Raw genomic sequence first — 7,031 nt, forward strand, 5'->3', positions numbered from 1 at the left:
GAAACAAGAAGCCTGACAAGACTTCAGTTTTGAGAAAAAAACACAACTGTTTGTGTCTAGTGCATCGCAGAAATTGCTCAAGAACATTTTGTCCTTGTGTAAGGATTACCCTGTAATGCTGCTAATGTCCTTAGGTTGAGACCTTGGGTTATCGGCTGTGTATGTGCCGATCATGCAAGTTAAAAATGATTTTTTTGCAATGCAGTTTTTATCTTTGTGAGTTCATGATACTCTTTCCTTGAAGACAGATCTTCTGCTTCCCCTGCATTTTCTTTCTCCTTTTGGCCTGACTTGCTTCCACTGTGGGCTGAACGTGCTTCCCAGTGGCAGTGAAACCTCCAGATGGCACATTACCCACTTCTCATAAATTACAGCAGAAGAGAAGTGCAAGGCACTGGAATTCTTTGAGGTTTAGGTTTATAGGGATTACAATAAATTCAGTCAGATGGGGAGGGTCATTATGTACTGGTGGAATGCAGATAAGATTATGCTGCCTTTATTTATTTATTTTTCTTAAAATTGCCTTGAGATAATCTTGAAGGCTGCAGAAAGTGTTCCACATTTGGAGTTCTCTATTTCACGCATGCAGATCCTTAGGGAAAATGAATCCAGAACTGTATCAGAAACAAGAAACTAAACTGATCATTTGAGCCAAATTCTGCAGTCTCTTCATACACCACAGAACATGAGAGTCTTGGCTGTTCACACTCTGCCAAATAATGACCTTGAAGACAGATGAGAACAAAATATGGCAAAAGATTTCCCCAGACAAGTCTTGGAGAACAAGAGCCTTTCAGTTCAGAATGTTAGTGCCATACCGCAGAAACCTTTTCATTGGCAAGCTCAGTTCATAACCTGCCTGGTTATGAATTCACACCAGTTTAAGAGATAGTTAAAGAAAAGAAACGCCATGAAAAATGTAAGACAAAAAAATCTCTCTCCTCTGGAGAAAAACAAAAGAATTAAAAGGATGTTCATTACAGTGAACTTCTTCTTAAGCTGCCACTTTGCTTCAGCAATGGACAGAACATCATTCCTCCTAATCACCTGGTTAGGGCCCCAGATGTATCCCTGTTAAGTGGAATTCTTTCTAATACTGTCCTGATTAATTAAGAAACAGTCTTTCCCATTCACTGTCATCAGTGACCTATCATTCAGTGTCGCTATCCTTCACTGTCATTAAGTAGAGTATGCATATACTGTAATAGGTAAGATGATTTCGGAGACAACTATTGATCCTTTCCCAGTGGTCTATTGCTAGTTAATGAGCATTAGTTTCCTTAACGATGTTTAATGTTGGTGAGTTATTTTTAAGTGATACATGGCCTGACCCTGGAAAGTGCTGAATGCCCTTAACTCCTATTGGACTTCAGCGAGAGTTGAGGGCACTCATGATATCAGTCTACAGGTCTTGTGTTTGAAATGGCAGCAAAAGCTTCTTTTGGCATTCAGACAAGGGTGAACAAAGCTCTACAGGAAGAAGATGGAACAGCTTCTTCTAGAAGATATTTCAAACTTATTTTCCTTTCCATCATTGAAATGGACAGCTTTCAAGAGAAAGGCAGCCTTCTACAAAGGACAGATACCACCCTTCTGCCATTTTTGCTTTCCTCTTATTTTCTTCCTATACCTCTCACTGTCCTCTAGCTTATTTTCTGGACAATATGAAGAGGCATCTCTCAAGCTCATCTGCCCCCTGTACTTGCCTCCCTATATTCCCTTTATTTCCAAATTAAGTGGACGCACAGTCTGTCACCATTGCCTTGAGTTTCTCCAGCTCTTCTGAATCTCTTCCAGTTGGCTTTCATTTCTATGCTTTATTAGAACTGCCTTGATTACCAAAAGCTGCCTCTTGGCAAAATCTCAAAGTCAAAGTTTCTTCTCCTCCTCTTCAACCTTACAGTTTTTTTGTGACCAAAATACTTTTCTGCTCAGCGCATCACTCTGCCTGTGCCTTCCCCACTACCTCTTCTGTTTGCACTGCTATTCATTACATTGTCATCCCTTTGGTGTGTGTTCCCCCTCCCTTTCCCCATACTCTGTCCACAGAACTTCGTCCTATGACCCCCTCTTCAAACAATCAACATTCAAAAAAAATGTAGGACAAAAATATTTGCTCTTACTCTTTGCATGCACAGTTTGCGCTCACATTATTTGGCTAATACGTGCAAACCTCATGGCACATAAGGTTCAGTCCTAGGTGATTTTCCATTTTTCCCTTACATAAAAAGCAACAACAACAACAACAACAACAAAACACTCCTTAATTCCTTGTGCATGAGAACAGTACAGAGTTAGGAAAAGGAACTGATTTGACTAGAGAGAAAAGAATGTTTCCCAGAGATGTGGGCAACATTGAGTCTATCAGCAGGAAATGTTGTAAAGTTCTAAATGTAGACTTAGAAGTTATTTTTGGTCCCCCCCTTTTTTTTTTTAATGAATTTGCTTATTTTTTTACTTTCTAAATTAATTTGCAATGCATATTAAGGTAACTATTCCACACAGCTTTACGAAAAAAAGTATTCAAGAAAGAAGCCCTATCTGAACAACTGATAATTTCTGTAGCAATTTCAAGATAGATTAGATGTACTGTGACATATGTGCCTGGCAGTCAAATTTATCAGTTTGGTGGGTAACTTCGCATACAAGAACAAAGAGAAAGTACATCCTTGGCAGACCTGTCTTTAGGGATAAGTATCAGGGTCTGTTTTTGTTAGAAGTAATCCCCAGAGAAGGACATCAATGTGTAGATGATACAATTGTAATATGAAGATAAGTTGTACAGATACATATCTTTATCCTGTGCGGGCATAATTTATTGCATGGACATTGCCTGTGAACTGGATGGGGGTGGGGAAATGCAACTCTGCACAATGTGAGGAAATTTAGAGACACAGTTTGGATGTTTCTCTGTGATTATTCCTTCACTTATGTGCAACAGGGATTTTTTTTTTTTTTTTTTTTTTTTTTTGCCCCTTCATCTGGCCAAATAATCAATTTACATTTTCTTCTGTTAAAAAAAGGAGTAAATGTGAAAGTTGAGCTGAAGTAATAACTGGAAAAAAAGACACAGTTGCTCGTTTTGCTCTTCTTATGAACTCCTACATTGCTGTCATGTGTGTGAGGACATAACCATAGACCTCCCGTTTGCCCTGCAGCAGCCCCATACAGCCCTGCACTGACTCATCATTGCCTTGTTAAGTAAGAAAGCCTGGGAAACGCTCTGCTCCCAACAGTTGGTCTCTCTAGCAGTAATGACCCTTCATATGAAGACATACTTTGTGGGACTGATAAGCATCCTCACAGGCTCCAAGGAGGACTGCAGTAGTTTGACATTGTCACTTATTGTAGACTCTGGGTACCTCCCTTACCTCTGGGTGCTGCAGAGAGGGGGGCTGATGCTGCAGAAGGGGTTAACTGGGATTTTCTGTAATGTGCTCCTATTTCCTTTCCCTCCCTTCAGCTCCTTCACAAAATGTTAATCTAATTGTGATAGTATCACTTTGATGACAATATGACAAGACAGACAAATTTGATTTTATTCTCCACAGAGCAAAGCATATGCTGCTTGGGAGACTTTGACAGAGAGAAGGACATAAAACAAATGGAGTTCATGAATATACAATTTTTATTGTACACAGTAGTGACATCCAAACTTCAGAGAATAGGTGGGTGAGACTTATGCTTTACTATTGAGATTAATGGGTACGTAAAAAAGTGCCAACAGAGAGTACTACAGTTTATGTTAAAAATGTCGACGTGGATAAGAATAATTTTCTTCTCAAGATGAATGATGCATTTAATGGCTGTGAGACATTCATGCCCAGTAGCAGTTCCTCAAAAGTAATTTTTTGTTGTTATTGTAAATTATATAATCTTAACTGCAATTATAGCCCTGTTTAGGTAAAGGTCAAGTTAGTACAGTGGATGGTTATAAACTAAGAGGGAAATTGGTAAATTTATTCCCTTGATGAAAGCCTACGAATGATCTTAAGCAAGATAATTTTTTTGTAACTGTATTTCAACTTTAATGTAATATAGCAAGTAAAGACAGCACACATTAACAAAGGGTAAATTAGATTTGTCTAAGTAAACATGTATCTGCAATAGGAGTAGTGTTGCTGTAGTAAGGACAGTCTGAAGGTTAAGCGCTCCATGTAAATAGTATAGATTCATTTTCGTGGAAAGCAAAAGGAGGGACAAGCTCTGAAAAATTGCCTTTGATGGAATGCAATCTGTGCTCTCCTGAGCAGCACACGAATACTTTGCAACATGTGAAACTGTACCCACCTCTCGGTCATAAGAAATTGGCTAGAGTCCTTTTTGGTTTTGAAAGCCTGCCCTTAAACAATGCAATGTTCTTTTCAGCCCCTTTAGACTGATCAGATTTGTTAATTTTTTTTTTTTTTTTCCAATAAAGAGGTTAAAAAATAAGAAGGAGAAGGTGCTGTGTATGCTAATGAAGGGTATTTGCTAAACCAGGGCCCACTGTGAATTTTGGTGTTTATTTTTCATGTTTTAAAGAAAAATCTGAATGAAAACAGTAAAAACTCTCAGAAATCTGTTTAAAATGATAAGTAAGCTTTCTCAAGTCAATGGCAAGTTTTTGCTCTGGAAACCCAGCATTGGAGTAACTGTTTCCGTTTTTCACAGTATTTTAGTGAAGCAAAAGCATTGTTATATATGGTTACCATTTTAACTCAGAACTTTTAACTGCATGAGCTGTTGATCAATTTATCAGTACAACTCAGGGTCTTCTTTGCTCTGTCAGACCACAGAGGTATTATCCTTGTTCTCTTCTGGAAAAGTATGTTTTAGGAAATTAGCAGGGAAAAATCCACTTTCTATTCTCTTAGATGCCAGAAACCTTCAACAAATTACCAAATATATGTAATATATATTCTAACAAAAAAAACCCAATCAAACAAAAACAAAGAAAAAAAACCAAAACAAAACACTAAACACTGTGCTATATGTTTATTTCTTTGTTGACAGATGAACAACAAAAGCTTGTTACTTGATTTTGCCATCAATTAAAATTCACGTTGGATCAGCTCTGGCCTGTCACCTACCATTATTGGGAAAAGTTGGCTGTGGGCCACATGTTAGATGAGTGGGGTGTTTTTGCTTGGCTATACTGCTTCTCATATCTGTTCTGGAAACTCCGCCTGGCAACTTGGGTGCTGGGCAGCCATCACATCTGCTTTCTGGAGACTCTCACCTTTGTACCCTTTCAATCTTCAGAATAAAAGCAAAAACATAAAGAAAGGTATGAACTCAGCAGCAGCAGCACTGAGATTTTTTTACTTTTAAATGTGAACTTGTATATATCCAAAAGAGAGTTATCCTGCTAAATAACAAATATGAGACATTACTAATATCTGGATGTGAATATCAGCTGCTGTTTCAGGTCTGAAACAAAGATGAAATCCAATGAAAAAGAAACAGTCTGAACAAAACTCACTTTCTTGAACAAAGGCTTGCTTTCTTGGATTACTCAGTATAAGGCTGTTCACAACAGCAAGACCAGGGCCTGATGATCAAGACGTGGTAACAAAATTTAACAAAGTGAAATACAAAACAGGTTTACTCAGAACTCAACTGGAAAATCAATTTGTAACTTGGTAAAATATTCAGATAAAATTTCTGGTGTTCAGATTTTTGTTCTCTTTTATGAACGAGTGTTCAGCTTAGAATATGTTGAGCTGCTGAGGAGCCACAGTGCTCATTAAAAATGTCACCTCTTTAACACTTGTTTTGTGCAGAGCTAAATAGCAGTAAGATGGAAGGCAGTAGAAAATAAGGTCCATCATCATTGCTCATCATTTGTAATTTGTGGAGTGTGACAGTGTGTTCAGCAAAATGCACAGGTGGAATAGAGACAATCTTTGCCTCCAAGAGATTGCAGTCTGACATACAGACAGAGAAGACCAGGTATAAAACATAGAGTAAAAGATTTAGAATAGTATTGTTCTTTATTTTGTGTTATCAGACTATTTACTGTCAAACTGGGGAAGGCTGAGAATATTGGAAGGATGCCAATATGTGTAAAGATATTACGCTGTGCAGTCTCTCGTTAGGAGGGATTACAATGATCAGGAATTGCTATTAGGAATCCTGAGATGGAAGAAAAACATATATAAAATCAAAGGCAAATGTGGAGGCAGACTTGAAAACACCCATGTGTGCTCATATGAAGCTGATATTCTTGGTGGAATTAAGTAAGCAAAAAGATTCAGTAGAGGCAAGATCCATTATGTAGACCTGTGCTGACTGAGGAAGAATTTTGAAACTAAGGTACAATCAAAAGTTAATATGGAATAAGAAATTAGGAATAAAGAATTTTGAATAGAAAGGGATGTGAGCTGAGTGTTTTCTACCACTCCATAAAGCCCTGGCAAGGCCTGTTTTATAAATAATTATTTTATATAAACTGTTCTTTGACAGATTAGATGCTATCATTGTACTATTAAAAAAAAAATGTTATATTTTTTTTCACCAGTCTGTAATGAATATCATTTTCTTGAAAACAGCATGTTTAATGAAAAAATAAAAAATAAATAATTAAAATAAAATAAAATCCAGCAACACAAAGACTGCATCCACAACATTGTTGTTCCTTCTGAACATTGGCTGGCACTGACTGCATCGAAGTGCAGATATATGCATGACTGTAGCCACATGTGCACACAGGAATATGCACATGCACAGTGACAAGATGTGAAAATCAACTGGAAGTTAACTGGAAGAAAATTAAAAGTATCATAAATATGGGGGCAGTGTGTGATAGCTCACTGCTTTGAGCTAGATCAGCCCAGGGATAGTTCTAATTTACATTCCTAACACTTACTTTGGTTTTTACTGTATTTCAATGTTAATAAAAATGGCTAATTAACTGAAACACCCCCAATATTGATGGTATACTGTAAATGTCACCTCTGAAATACACAGCCTGCTCATGAGACAAGCATGTTCCTGCAGCGCTGGCGACCCCTGGAGCATCATCCTTTTGGGTGGATTTGTTCTGGGGG

The sequence above is a fragment of the Anser anser genome (genome assembly GCF_964211835.1).
Source record: "Anser anser genome assembly, chromosome: 3".
NCBI lineage: Eukaryota > Metazoa > Chordata > Aves > Anseriformes > Anatidae > Anser > Anser anser.